Here is a 15376-nt window from a genome sequence, read left to right on the forward strand (position 1 = left end):
CCTTTTGGGTAAAACAAGCGATCGTGTTATTTTTGCCCTGCTGTTTCATGTCCTTATGTGAAAACCTCTGTGTCTTTCTTTCATTTTGCTCTCATTAAAACAACTGATAAATCTGGCTAAATGAAAGCCAAAGTGCCTTCGTTTCGCACTAGAGCTGGAGCTAGTGACAGAGGTGTTTGGAATAACTAATGCAGACCAGTTCTGCTAATGCAAGTAGACAAATAATAGCAAGCACCCCTCTTTGCAAATGTCTTACGTGTTGCAACTGTAGATACAACTTAAAATAATTCAATTTTTCTTTTGAGTCCAAGTAGCTTGCTGGTATCATTAGCTGGAATTAACATTAGAAAGTGTATTTTAATCAATGATGCCTTTAAAATCACAGTACTAAATGATTGTCTGCTCTATCAGGCCTTTGCATGCTGCTTCTGCTTTTTAACTCGGAACTTTCTATTAAAATTAAATTGCTTTTGTTGTAAGCTTGGAATTGTTTTAGATGGACTTTCTGTATCAAACGGTGGGCCAGGATTTTAAATTCCATCAAAGTCCTCCTTTCTTCATTCACATCAATCCTGAAATTGTGGTTGACACGAGAATGCAATTGCACATAGGAGATTGGCTGAGTTCATGTCTTGAAAGCCTGGTTTAGAAGTTTGTTGACTATTTTAAAGCACTAAGGGTTACATTATGCATTTAGTATTTGCTTTAGGATTTGGGATTACTACCTTTGATACAAGAGGGAATGGGCAGTACGTTTTAAGAGTTTTGGTTTTTACTGAACCAGAATTTTCAGTTGTTTTAATAAGAGTTAAAACAATATATAAATAAAGTGGCTGGGAGAATATTCATCATCAAAATGAAGACTTTCCTGTTCTCTCTAACAGAGAGTGCTAAACCTTTGGCATAAGCAAGGTCCTAGTTTTGTGTTCAGACTTCATCTTCTCCCCTTGGCAGTAGCTCTTGAGTCTATCTGCCTGTGTCTCTTAAGGTGGTGGGCAGGAAAGGGAAACAGTGCTCATGGCTGCTTGAGGGAGATGAGAGGGAGGGAATGGGGTGAAGTGACTGCTTTCAGAAAAAAACACGCTTTCTCTTTTTCTCCCTCTTGTAGGAGCAGCAGAGAGCTAGACTTAGCAAAACAAAACCCAAACCCCTGTGTTCCCGAGATAGTCCCTGTGCATTTTTGAGCCTTGTCTGTCTTGGAGCCAAGGAATATGAAATATTTTGGCAGAGTCAATGCTGTATCTTTGGCAAATATATTTGTAAAAACTAAGGTTACTGTTCTGATGGCTTCTTCCAGTGCTTTTTGGCAGAGAGTTAGGTTACTGAATGGATTTTGCAGATGACAACATGAATATTGTAAATACTCATTGGCTTCCCAGGTTCACATATTGGCATACAATTTGAATTTCAAGTGTGTGCAGTATTAAACTAATTTATCAGGTATATGAGAAGTCTTTCGCTCTCCATCAGGAGCCCTTGGTTGTTAGGGATAACTGCATTGAAAAAACAGGTAGGCCTCCCAGAGTAAAGAGTTAGAAGAGGACAGTATTCCAAAGAGCACACAGCCTTAAACAGACCTGGCAGACAAAGGATGAAAGGGAAATAAAGAGGAAATTACCTTTTCAGTGTTGGGTAGTAAGTCTGTCACAAAGTCAAATGGGAGCCAAGGCTTCTGACTCTCTCTCCCATCACCTGCTGGCTAGACCCTGCTGCCGAGTCATCAGAAACCAGAACAGGCCAGAGCAGAGTAGGGTCCATTCCTCACTAACACTGTGACGGTCTTCTCAAAATCATTCACTGCAGAACAATCTGTTGACAACGAGTTGGGGCTGTGCACATGCTGAAGTGAACAGGGTATGCTGCTATTCTGAGTGATGAGTCCCTCCCCTCTCCACCACAGATTAAGGAAAAATGGCTTTGCTTGTACATACGGAGACAAGTAACTCCACAAGGGATAAATGGAAATAGTAATTTGCACAGCGTGCGATCAGGTGGAGGAATTAACTACTGCAGTAAGTCAGAAAGCCACGGACAGTAGCTGGATCTTTAAAAGGTCTGAATATTTTCCTAGTGATGATTATACACTTTAAAGTGAAAATAGTCCTCCTGCAATTAGCTAAATTGTTACTTCTGTGAGACACCTTCTCTCCACCCCATCCTCCCCAATATTTGAATGCTTTTTCTGACACCTTGATACTTCTGACCATCTTCTGTATGTTACCTGGATAAGCTAGGGAAAAAACAAAAAGAGAAAAGGTTCTGCAGTGGATCACGTTTGCATGGCTAACCTTGTGCTTTTTAATCTGTTGTGTATGCACTTCAGAGGATATGCTTCTCCTTTGACAGTGACTCTGTGGTCTCTGTGTTTGTGTGATGTCTGAGTCAAACTGCTGCTCAACTTTCAGTTCCAAGCCATTTTCTTTGTAAGTAAAACCACTTTTTTTTGCTGATGTTCAGGCACCATTGTTGCTTAAAGATTCCGCAGACCCCATTTTGCCACTGACTTGCATGTCTGGGAGCCCATTTGTTTGCTAGCATTTTTGTTGTTGTTTATAATTAAAACAGAATTTAGCTGTGCAGCTGCAGCTTGATTGCAGCTCTTTTAATGAATCTCAAATGAAAACATAATCCTGCTTCATCTCCTGCAGTTGTGTTGACTCAGTGAGAATGGGAGGAATCAAAAGAAATAATAATGCCTTTTCCCCCCTCCTGCAGAAAATTTTAAACCATTATTTGGAAGGGCAGAGTAGATGGTGGTTCTGAATGATGAAAAGAAGAACACTTCTGAGAACAGAGCTATGTTGTGAAGTTGTATAGCTCAGCCAGTTTTTATTGATAATGCTACTTTTGTAGTAATACCCTTTTGCTTTTTAAGGTATTTCCACTGGCAGCATCAAATAACTCACTTGAGGCTTTTCTGGAAGCAAACAGTTGCATCTGAAAGAATTTACTTCTAATTTCAGAGCAAACGCAAAATAATAAAAGCTTTGTTTAGTGAGAAGCATTCTACAGTGCAGGTGTCAGGCACTTAAATTTGGGCAGTTTCTTCACGATGATGGGAGATGTCGCCCAGATTGACTGCAGCCACTACCAAATCAGGAGGACAATGGCATGACTCACTGCACATGAAAATGTTTTTGAATTTCTGATAGTATTGGAGTGGTCTGGAAACACAGCAGTGAAAGTGAGCAGCATGTTGTAAGCCCTCTGAGTTCTCTAATGGCATCTCCCCATCTGATGCTTTACTTTCACTGTAAAGCTTTCCTTTCTGTCAGACAGTAAAACTTGTGATGCTCAGCTGACAGGCACGATTTCATAAGTAGCCCCTTGAATGTGTGTCACCCTGAGACAGGATGTTTGGTTTAGTTTCAAAATTGTCTGTGTCCTGATAAATGTCTCATCTATTGTCTCATCTATGTCTCATCTCCATTACTATTGGAGTAGAATAGTTCCAGTTGGAAGAGACGTACAATGATCATCTAGTCCAGCTACCTGACCGCTGCTGAAAATGTGCATCAGAAGTTTAGGAAAGTGAAGCTGAGGTTCATTATTTGCACAAAATTAAAGATCCCTTTAGTGCTGTGTTCAATCACTTTTAAAAGTACCTCTGGTTTTGAGTCTCCATCATGGGCTGTGTCCCCATATATGGTCTATCTCAAAATGTAAATTAGGTGCTAATAGATCTGTTCTGCAGGATCTTGCTCTGAAGACTGGTAAGGCTTTGGAGAATAAATCCCTTTTATTTCCAGTATTTGGAACTGGCCGGTAAAGTGTGCATTCATAATAATGGCTGTTCTCCACTTAATTTGAACTATTCCAGCTCATTTCTGTCAATGTTAAATTAAACTTTAAGAATTAAGAAGGAAAGAAATTAAATTATGATGAGATAGGTCTGCCAAGCTTTATACTGGGGCACATAGAACTTAAGCAAGGCAAACTTGGCTTACCTATCAAAAGAAGAGATTATAAAATGATTTATTTAGAATGAAGTTGAAAAATGCTTTTTTTTGTTATTTAATTTAATGGATTGTTCTGCACATTATCAAAATAATTACTTCCTACGCTAACACTACTACTTTTCTTCAAACTATTTTGCACCTCACGTGTTTTGTCCATTGAAATGATTTTGTGTTTTGGTTTTGTTACTTCATAGAATCATATAGAATCATAGAATGGTTAGAGTTGGAAGGGACTTTAAAGATCATCTAGTGCCAACCACCCTGCCATGGGTAGGGACACCTTCCACTAGACCAGGTTGCTCAGGCTCGATGGGGCTTTGGCCTTGAACTTGTAAGCACTTAGAGTGAGTATTTCTAGACTGTTCTTATAAAATAGAAACTAACCTAATGCACGCACAAGAACAACTGGTAAGTGGAAAATCATTTTATTACCCAATCCGCAAAGTGCACTGCAGGAGTGTATCACTGAATTGAGTTTTGCATACGTAGGAGTTAATAGATGGGTTGTGTGTGTGTGTGAATGATAATAAATGCTGTGACTGTTGTAATCCCCTGTTAATAAAGGGATTGACTTGTAGTAGAAAATGACTTACATAATTCTGCATGCTTCCCCTTCCAAGGGTTTTGAAGCCTTATGCGTTTTCTAGCCCTTGGTATCCTTACTTTATTGCAGTACCTACTGAACTTGTTTTTATAAAATGTTAATCATGGTCCTCAAACATGAATAATGAGGTACTTTGTTCCATACTGATGGGCATGTACGTGACATGGGTCAGGGAAACACAAGGTTGAGCCTCAGCTAAACCTCTAGCCAAATACATCCAAATGGTAACTTTGCATTTTGAGATCTGACAACATCATGGAAAATTTTTGTGAGTATATTGGTTTTGCGACTACTCTCTTGGGTCCACCTATAAATACTGTAACAGGAATGGTAGTGTAATGGGAATGGTAGTGTCAAAGTGGTGTCACCAGCACAGAGCATGGTAGTCTCTCCACCAGCCTGTGCTGGTGTCCTTGGTGTAGGCATGCTGGAAGAACCTCGAGCAGCGGCTCAGTGTTTTGCTTCACCGTGTTTTACCTGAACAGTAAATCCAGTATTCTAGTTTTCATTCATCTCTAGGTTTGCATATGTACACACAGACTCTAAGCTTCTTTCATTTTTTTGGCAACATCCAAGTTTTGCCCGTGTGTGTGTAATCCTTATCTGATGATTGATATCTGAGCCTGTCTAGAGTCTAGAAAGGGAAATTCAAGTTTATATTTCTGTTTGTAGAGAAGCTGCTGTACCTCTGATTCCTGGCAGAGGGCTTTCGGCATGCCAGTCCACGGGGGAATGGTGATATTGTGCAGACAGGAGTGGATCTGGCTGCAGTAGAAAACTTGAGTTGGAGGGAAGGGCACAAAGAAAGAAGATAAATGAATTAGATAATCTGTGAAGGTATTGGTTCCTCATACAGTGTAACAAGCCACATTCCCTGTGAGCTGACGGGGCTGCTTGAGGGGGCAGCAGGACTGCTTGCACTACAGATCTCTGCTGATCTTCCATGTAAGAGGCAAGTGGGGTTTCTGCACCCTTGTGGGTACTCCCCGACCCCTTTCTGCAGGAGAGGTCCCAAACAGGCCCTTCATTTGCTGCTGACTGCTTTCCTGGTGACCATGTGTCTTACTGTTGGGTCCAGTGGAATGCCTTAACAGTATGAAAAGCGGGAAGTGTCAGCTAAAGGCTTTCCTGGTTTGCCCTACCTGGACTTGTGATCTGAAGTGAACCAGCTGAAATACAAGAGGAAAGTAATCCATCTGACTAGATGTGCCCCCTTCCCTGTTAGGTAGAAAATGATTTTTTTCAGAAAATCTTGTGTTGAATACATATCCAGTTTATGCAATTTAGTTAGCTTCTGCTTAAAAATTAAGCTATCTTGGCTGAATGCTTTATTAAAATAATATAATGGAAAAGTAACAGAGATCAAATAGCGGACATGCTGCTGGTCTTGCTACCTTTAACCAACCGTCTCTTTACCTGTAGCGTTTCCTGTCAACATTATCAGAGTAGTGTGAATCCTGCTGTGAACCTCTTTCTAATTGCGAAACGACTATTTCAAGGCAAGGGGAAAAGTGAGCTTTTGTCCTTCAGAGATAAGCCTGTGAACCCTGGATTTAGATGAGCGGGGACAATGTGACTGCGGAGACACACAGGCTGCTTTAAAATGAATGGATTTATTACACACTTCTGTTAGTGTGGAGGCATTTGCCTTTATCTAATAATAAATATATTTTTTTTTAGTGTGACACTGTATATCTTCTGTGCACTGTTTAGGACTTCTCAGTCATATAGAAGTACTTAAGATTAAGACCTTAATATTTAATAAGCTCTCTATTGTTAGAGAGTGAGAAAGCCTGCCAATGGGAGATTGGGTTGGCAGCTCAGTGGATTAACAGAAACACAGAGCTGAATTTAAAAACCCTGAATGATAATATTTGTGGTTGTGCAGTTTCCCTGGGGAATCATCGTATTCTCTGCTTCAAAAATTGCACCGAAGATGTAACTGAAACTACAGCGCAACCTTGCCTACTGGCAAATCTGCTTTCATTCCTGGGGCTTAAATTCTTTCTGTGTACATCTGTACACCCACAGTGTCATTCCTTGTGGGTTTTCACTTCTTGTTATATTGTTACCACAGGAGCAATTTTACCCAGACATAAAAAACAAGAGTTGCAGACCTGAGCAACTTTCCTACCTTAACAAAGATCTTGCTTTGGCTTTCAAATAAGCAAATGTTGCTATTTGGAAATACTGAAATGAGAATTATGTTGAGGCTTGTGATATGTGCTCTCAATAAGGCAGCCAGAGGAAATTTGAAAAAGACTGTCTCGGCTGGCTGACTGACTCTTCTTTTTTTTTTTTTCTTACCTCCTGTCTGTGAAATTCTGTGGTGCTTCTGGTTCGTGTAACCCATTTCAATAGTACTTCATTCTCTGATAAAGATCTGAGTAGTCCCAGTGCAATGATAGTGTAGATACAATGTGATGCATTCTGGGATGTCTTCAGACAAATTGAAAGGCTTGAGAATATTTTCATTGTAGGAGATTGCTTTTTCTTATTTATATAAGAATTTACTAGTCTGAAAGGTGTCTGGACTTAGAGTTGCTTTACTTGTGTACACATTTGGGGATTATCTCAATTTCAATTTAATTTGCCACTTCATGCTATAAAGCTTTCAGGGAATCTTTAATTTTGGTGAGAGCTCACTAAATTAAAATGAATATGAAATAGGCTTGCATCGTCAGCACTGAGAATGGCAGTGTTGTCCTGAATTTCTGTTTATACTTTGCCAGAGCTGCTTGTAAGGCACCAGGGTACCCAGTTGTTCAGTACTAGATCGGATTGTGCAGCTGAACACCCTTACATTCTGTGTAATTGCACTGATGTTAAGAAAGCTTTTTAACTTGCAGGACACTGTGCTCCATGTGACCAATGACACATCAGCTGTGACACACCGAGTTCTTTCAAATGTCATGGATCTCAGCAGTTTTCAGTAACGTTTAAATTACATATAAATTCACCCCCACTGCTCCCTGGATTGATCTCCTGTGAGGCTGGAAGTACTGAAGGTTGGAGGATATAAGAGAAATCAGTGTCTCAATGCCTCGTAACTGTTTTCATCATCTGAGTATTCCAGTATCCTTCAGTAGCTCTGTGAACCTGCAGCACCTAGGAGGGGAGCAGATGGGATTGCAGTCTGAAGAGGACAGGAAAGCAGTTGGAACAGGATGAAAGCAGGATCGAGGAAAAAAAAGTTCAGTGCAATTTTGTTTACCTCTTTTATATGCATACCATCGACCTTCTATACGCTAGAGGGGGTTGGTGACTTCGCACTTCTTCTGGTGACAGTATCAGCTGCAGTGCCTCTACTAGGAAATTCCATGTATGACTGCTGGGGGTGGTAAGATAGAGTGTATCCAAGGGGTGAACTGTATGCCCCTGGCTGCAGTACCAGTAGGGCATCACAGCTGTTGTCATACAGGTTTAAATCACAGCACGCTATAGAGGAGGACTGCTTTAGTCCTATAACTGAGAGAGGTGCCGTCCACACAAGACTCAAAAACCCCAAATCTGCTAAATCATGGGGACTAGGAGGAGCAGTTTAAAGACAGGCTTTATACATACTGCAGCCCTGATTCAGTTCTGGGAGTGTCTTTCTAAAAGCACACTGTGTCAGTTGTGAATGAGCTGACCGTGTACTTCATGGGATACTGCTCTATTTTTGTACCTTACAGCAGGGAAAAACAGTGTGCTCAGGTGCCAAGTGTTGTCTGCTCAGGTCTCTTGTCTGTTTCCAATCTTCTCCCATATTTTTCATGTTTTTTCATACCTGTCATTTTTGGTTTCCCTTGTCTTCCTCACCTTTCCTAGTGGAGGAGTCTGGATAAACTGGAGTCCTGTGTCATCCATAGCAAAAATTGCTTGCATTGGAATATTCTAGTTCTGAGAAGAACATATGTACGTAATTTTTTGAGCATACATTAACTCTTGATTCCATCAGGAACAAGAGTGTGATTTACAGCAAACTTTTAATTGTGCCAGTTCTTCATGTGATAATTCTTCTTTTAAAACTGTGAGCACTTATTTCAAAGGACCTTTTGATAATGAAGATTGTATTGTGTCAAGGTAACCAGCTGTGGTGCACAGTTAGGAATAAGAAGGTGTTTAATAGGGAAGAACTCTAATGCACAGACTTCACAGGAAGGAGATTTAAAACTTCAATTTTTATTAGCACCAAATATCAAGCAAGTTCCATGACAACAAGCTGTACTTCCAAGCTGGTGAGTTATTTTGTTGAGGGAAAGTGAGTTGGTAATTACATGACACATCAATGCAGTCTATGAACTCTCTTGTGTTTGCATTTGCAAATCCATAATTCTTTCAGTTGTGCACAGGTCCCAGTTCACAATTTCTGTTCTTCCCCCAAAAGTAGTATTTTCAACCATGAGGTTTCGAGGCATCTCTGTTATTGAGAGACCCAAGTAGCATGACTTAGCTGCTCACCTAGAAGCACTTCTGGCTTCTAGGGTGAAATATTCCAGTTTCTCTTTCTAACATACTTGTGTGTCCATTTCCTGCAGCTGAGCTTATAGCGTGAAGAATAGCTTCACTTGTAGCTATATGCAGCCTCACTATTTGACTAATGCCAGCGTGACTTTCAAATGAAATTAATACAGGTGCAAAGACAGTGGCTGTTGGTGGGGAGGGAGGAAGGCTGTGTAGTGTTCTGAGGATTATAAAGAAGCTTTTAGTGAGTTTGACTGTCATAAGCAATCTGGTGTAGGCTCTTAGAGTGAGAGGAGGGGTTCCAAGAAAGCACTAGAAGCAGCACCATGCTAAAGTGCTCTTTTCCTGGAGTACTTGCAAATGCTTCATCTTAATTGAGTCTGTAAACAGCTTTATCTCCCTTGGGGGGAGGCTTCTGTTCCTTCAGAAATGACAGCTTGAAAATGAGAGAACTGAGAATTGCGTGGTTGTTTTTTTTTTTTTTTGGGGGGGGGGGTTGGTAGAAGTTATCTATCTTGGACAGTTAGTCTGACACAGTACAAAATGTGGGGATGCATATGCTGCTCCAGTCACATCAATAGTGCGTGGATGCACATGAGCATTTCAAAAGAACAGCATTTCTAAGCTGAGGCATTTTTTTAGCTCAATATTCTGTGTGCTTGCTATCCAAGCTGATATAATACCAGAATCAGTTAATTGCATCTGTGGATGATACAATAACACTGAGTGAGTTTCCAAGGTAAATTGGGTTAAAAGAAAAAAATAAAAAAATCCCCGCAGCATTAGTCTCTCTGAAGAATGCTAAACAACTAGTGACAGTTCTGCTTGGTAACAGTGCTCATCTAGCAATTTGCAGGTTTGCACTGAGGAACTGAGGACACTGAAAATAATTCAGATTTAATTACTAGTTAGGTCCACGGCTAGGCTGACATGAATTACTTGGTTATGGTACTCAATTTTCTTTGCTATGTAGGGACTATGGTCTCCTAACTCAATATCAAACCTGAACTTCGTAAAGCCATGTAAGATGGCTATCCTTGAGCACTTAAAGTCACACAATACAAATAATTGAATCCTCTCTGCACTTGACATACTGGGACCTTGATTAACCAGGTATCCTTGTGTGCAGAACAGCAAATTTAAATGGTACAGTAGAGCTGTGAAGGGCTGGAACAGCAATGGGCCTAAGCTTTACAGCCAAGGAAAGGTATTTGTGGAGGAGGGACGTGATGAGGTGCATCTGAATAGACTTTCACAAACCAGTTCCTGAAATCCCTTTATGTCTGTAGTAACTTTTAGTATCTTCAGGATGAATGCTTTACACCTGAAACTCTTGTCGCTGTTCATATGGAAAAATAAGCACATAGGCAATACACATTAACAGTTGGGTTTTGTGCTGTACTTTGTTTTATATAGATTTAATTATATACAGTTATATATTTTACCTTGTTGGCTGTGATTTGAACCTTAATGTGTAATAGCAATGCCATAGGAATTTAAGGGGAGGTGTATAGTGGATAAGGATCCCATCGTTTCAAGTTATTCTTGTAACCACAAGTACAAGGAAGTCTCTGTTAAGCAATTCTGTTGTAACAAAATGTTCTGCCTAAACGATTTCTGCATAAAAGATACCAGGGAGTTGGTGGAGAAACCAGTTTAACTGATCAGCCATTGCTTCATTAAGAAACAATGCATTGCAAGATGGTTTATAGGCCCTCTATGTAGCACTGGTGTAGATTTGGAGGTGAATGCTTTCCGGCTGTTGGAGGGAAAAATGTAAATTAAGCTGTTCTTACAGGTCAACAAACCTCATGATTTCTAGTGAACAGAATAACATACAGTCTTTCTATAGGGAAACAGTTTTATTGGCGGGGGGCGGGAGCAGAGCAAGGCCTAGGCTGAAATGACCTACATAGGCAACTGATGGGATTTCAGAAAAACAGCCTTTCAAATTGCACTTGCTAGGTGAGTTAATAATTTGTTTGGGGTTTTTTAACATGGTTTAATAGGCTACCCTTAAGTCTCTTAAAAAAATTATCGCCATGCAGACAGAAAGTACTTTGTATTACACAGCTAGTATAATCAGCTAAGGCTGATGTTCCCAGGTTGTGTTAAGTACATTTGAGAAAAATAGCAGGATGTCAGCTGAAATGCTAGGCTAGTTGATGATTAAAATAGAAACACCTCTGTCTATACCAACATGTAGTTCAAAAAGCAAAGACAACTGAACTAGGATAGCTGCTGGGGGATGGTACACTGGGCTTGGGTTTTTTTAAACAATGGGATCTTGAAAATCAATAGCATACTCTATTACCCAGGTTTAAGCTTTAGTGGAAAGACAAATCAGGCTGTAAAGTTAATACAGCTGCTCTGTGCCCATATATTTCTGCAAGAATCATTAAGTTAGCATTCCTGAAGTATTGAACCAATGGTGAATAAATGAAATTGAAAGGCAACATGTTAAAATCCATATAAGAGGTGTTCTTTTAAATGTACGCAGCATGATGAAATTGTGAAATTCACTGCTACAATGTAAGACCCAAGTGGGAAGTTTCACGAAGTCAGAAAGGGATTAAAGGTAGATGTGGTTAATGAGACCATCTAGTGGTACAGTTAATGAGCTGAAGAAAATTCAAGTAATATAAACGTGCCTTCTGAATTGAGGGAGTTGTAAGAAACTTCCACCAAAGGTTTGGGTTATCTTTTATGAGGTTTCCAGCAACAATGTCTAAAACCTCCAGGTCTCCACTTTCAGACCATGTCTAACCCATACACTTTTAATAATATATCTGTGGTGTTGTTCAGAATGGACTCAGTTTAGAGGCAATTTCACTTGTGAAGCTATTTGACCTGAAGGGTACAATAAATTGTATTGAAAAAGACAGTGTTATGACATGACTGCAGACAAGATACCTGGCTAATCAGACCTTTTTCTGATCTGACATAGTAGGAGTTCCTAGTTCCGTTTTAACATGGTCTGGTGTTAATTTTCTGTCTTTCTACATAATTTCTGAATCTAAGCAACTACCTCAGAAAAAGAGGTCACTTTGTTTCAAAATTATCAGTAACAGAAAAGTTCTAAACAGAAAATAATTGGGTTTGGGTCGAAGTATTTTGTTATGCTGTAAACCTGATCCCCCAGCATTTTCTGGATTGTTATCAATTATCATATAATTTCAGGTTGCCCTTAAGAGGAAACAGAAAGGGGTGTAAATTTACCTGGGAATGGATAAGCCACTGAAATAACAATTTAAAAAAAAAAAATCTGTAAGGAAGGATAGGTCAAATCAAAGACACATAATGAGAAATGACAAAAAAAAAGTATGCTGTGTAATTATTTTTTTTTTTATTGCATACACTGTGTGTCTGCATTTGCACACACACCTCTTTGGGTATGTATATACTCACTGTATAGCTTGTGGTGTAGTTGATTATAAAGAATACAAAAGACGTTCTGTTGTAAACTTTAAAGAATATTTAATAACTTTTAAAAAATAAAATGTATATTTTAAATTTTGTTCTTTATATGAATGCACAAAAATGTATCACTGTAGTTGCAGCGACAAAATCCAAAGAACTGAGGAGACCTGCCCACTGTGGTAAGATACCGGTGACAATCTAGGAGAATTCACAATGGAATCCAAACAAAATTTCCCATGGCAAGTCCTGACTTGTTTTCTTACTGTGAATTGTCTAACTTGGTATCTATGAAGATCATTCACACTTAGCAAGAATCCTTGCAGACAAAGTTAATAGAATCTGTTTTTAAAATAAATGCCACAATCAACTGCTGGTTTTTGTTGCTTACCTTTGGTGCCACATTTATAGCACCAGAAAGGACCTAAGGGGTAAGTGATTGGCTTCAACTTTCTCCCTGCTACCAACCTCCTGGTCCATCTGTGAATGGGGGAAGAGGCAGCCAGGAGCCACATGCACTGAAAGATGGAGCCAGTTCTTAAGAAATGAGGGGGTTGGGTGGATTCCCATAGCAGCCATATTGCTGGCGCAAGATAAAATATTTTTACAGCTTCTGTGCAGTTCCTTCCTCTCCATAAATCATACAATGCTGCATTCAAATGATGGTTATTAAATGGAAGAATAGACCTTTACAAGTTTATATTATTTGAGGGGGAGGAACAAAGAAGTATTCATAGAACAGAAACTGGAGTGAATTTCTGTGATTGTGCACTATAAGATGTGGAGTTGAATAAATGTTGTACAAGCAATAAGATTTGGCTGCTACTGACAGTTAGTGTACAGGAAAATAAACCATATTCTATTAAATATATATATATGCATATATATAAGTTGTGAAGATGAAAAGCCAGAATTACATTGTACTGAATCTAAAAGCTAAATCCTGATGTTGCTGAATTCAGTAGGTACAGGCATGCGCCCTGTGCCTTCATATCTTGTTATTTAGCAAATAGAGCAATGAGTATAAATTCCTTCAATCAATATGAATCCTTCAGTGTCTGTGTTGCCTTTGGTTCTGTCTTTAATTTAAATGTATTGAGTCCTCCTTCATGTTTAAAGATAAGAAGTGAAACTAATAGTAAAGACTTTACTAAAAGAGTCAAAACACTAATGGAAGCAATTGGAATGACTTCTGTGTTGCTCTGCAGCTTTTTAAATGGGTATCATGTACTACAGAGTATTTATCAAACCAGTTCAACACGAAATTTTGTGGATAATAATGGTTTTTAACATATTCTGACCTCATCAGCAGAGAAAATATGCAATGCTTTTAAAAAGAAAATACGTAAGTTTGAGGCTTGTTATATGCAGTATGTTCAGAGGTTTGAAAATGGATTGTGCTCGTAATGCTTTAAGCACCATAACGTTTGGCCTGTATAAAGAAAATTAATAGTATCAAATATAGAAAATAGTCCAGTTCAAATTATAAACAAGTTGCAGTAGCAGTTGGCAGTGTAAGGGTAGTGTTTAAAAAAAAAATAAATTATTAGCAGCAATGTGTGGTCTGGGTGTTGTGTTTTTTGTTTGGTTGGGTTTTTTTCTTTTCAGCTGTTAGCGCCTCATGTTTCTGTTGCAGTGACTGGGATTTACAACATGAGTATTGCTTGTACTCCCTATTCATACGTGGTTTTGAAAACTGAGGCAGCTTATCTTGTAAAGATACCTAAATTGTGGTTCCCTCTAATAATTTTCCACAATGTGTGACTTTTCACAGTCTGTTTCTTATTTTGCTTCTTCTGTAGGTTTAGCTGAAGTCTAGCAGTCTTCTTTGAGAGCTCAGCACATAGTATCGGGAAACTCGCAGGATGAGGGTTTGATCTCTCTTTTCCCTACCCCATCAGGCAAATTGATTAAAGTTGCCCTCTGTGGGAGCTGTTGCACAACGGTTTGCTCTTATCAACTGTGCCATCATCAGCCTGCTGTATCTGTGTTAATTTTTAATGGCAGGGATCGCTACAAATAGACTTGTCTACCTTTTATCTTTCTTAAAAATCAATGTTTTATTAATGTATTCATCATTCGGTTATGCTGCTTTTCAGTGGTGGAAACTGAGCTGTCAGTGGGAGCACCTGTGTGTTACAAACTATAAACCACGGCAAGAACTAATGGTACATCTAACCTGCAATCATGTCTGTGTAGGTAAGAAAGGAACAGAGTAGAAGGAAGTTACACCATCTTTTGAAGAGCAGGACTGTTGACAGCTCAGCCTGGGCTCAGGAAGCAGAGAGCATGGAGACTGGTGATTGTAACACCAAGAGTAAGTCTCTTGCTTGGGGTACAGGGTGCCTCTGTGTGGGCTGCTCACTCAGTTTAACCTCTGTCTTGGGCCAAGATGTTAGCATTAAATGTGTTAACATTTGTCAAGGCTTGTTAGCACGGCAGTAAAATCCTTTAGTAGTGGTGAGATTGCTGTGATAGTGAGTGGTTAGGAAGCCACAAAAAAATGCACACAGGTAATACTTTACTTTCAGCTTAGCCTGCACAGCTAAATGCTCCGTGCTACGGGGGCTCATGCACCCTTTATGGATGCACCTTAATGGGGGTAAGATTTTGGAATATACTTGCTCTTTCACACATCAGAGTGTCCTAAGCACTTCCCTGCAAGTTTGGGCCTGAGGGTGAGAAGACTGCAGGAAATCAGCAAAGAGGGAAAAAAAAAACAACCCAGACCTAAGCAGTGAGAGTAGTATTTGTCCATGGTGCAGGCCCAGAAAAGGGTCACTTACGGGCGTTAAGGAGACTGTTCAATAAGCGGTGGGTCAGCAAGTCCAGCTTTACTGGTGGAAATGGCCTTTAAATCAAAGTAAGCAAAATGTCACTCATAGCTGAGACCTGCTGTTTTAAGCTCTAAAGGTACAGGGTAACTTTTTTTTGCCTGAACTCGATGCGT

This window comes from Charadrius vociferus, unplaced genomic scaffold (genome assembly GCF_000708025.1).
Source record: "Charadrius vociferus isolate BGI_N301 unplaced genomic scaffold, ASM70802v2 scaffold467, whole genome shotgun sequence".
In the NCBI taxonomy this organism is placed as follows: Eukaryota; Metazoa; Chordata; class Aves; order Charadriiformes; family Charadriidae; genus Charadrius; species Charadrius vociferus.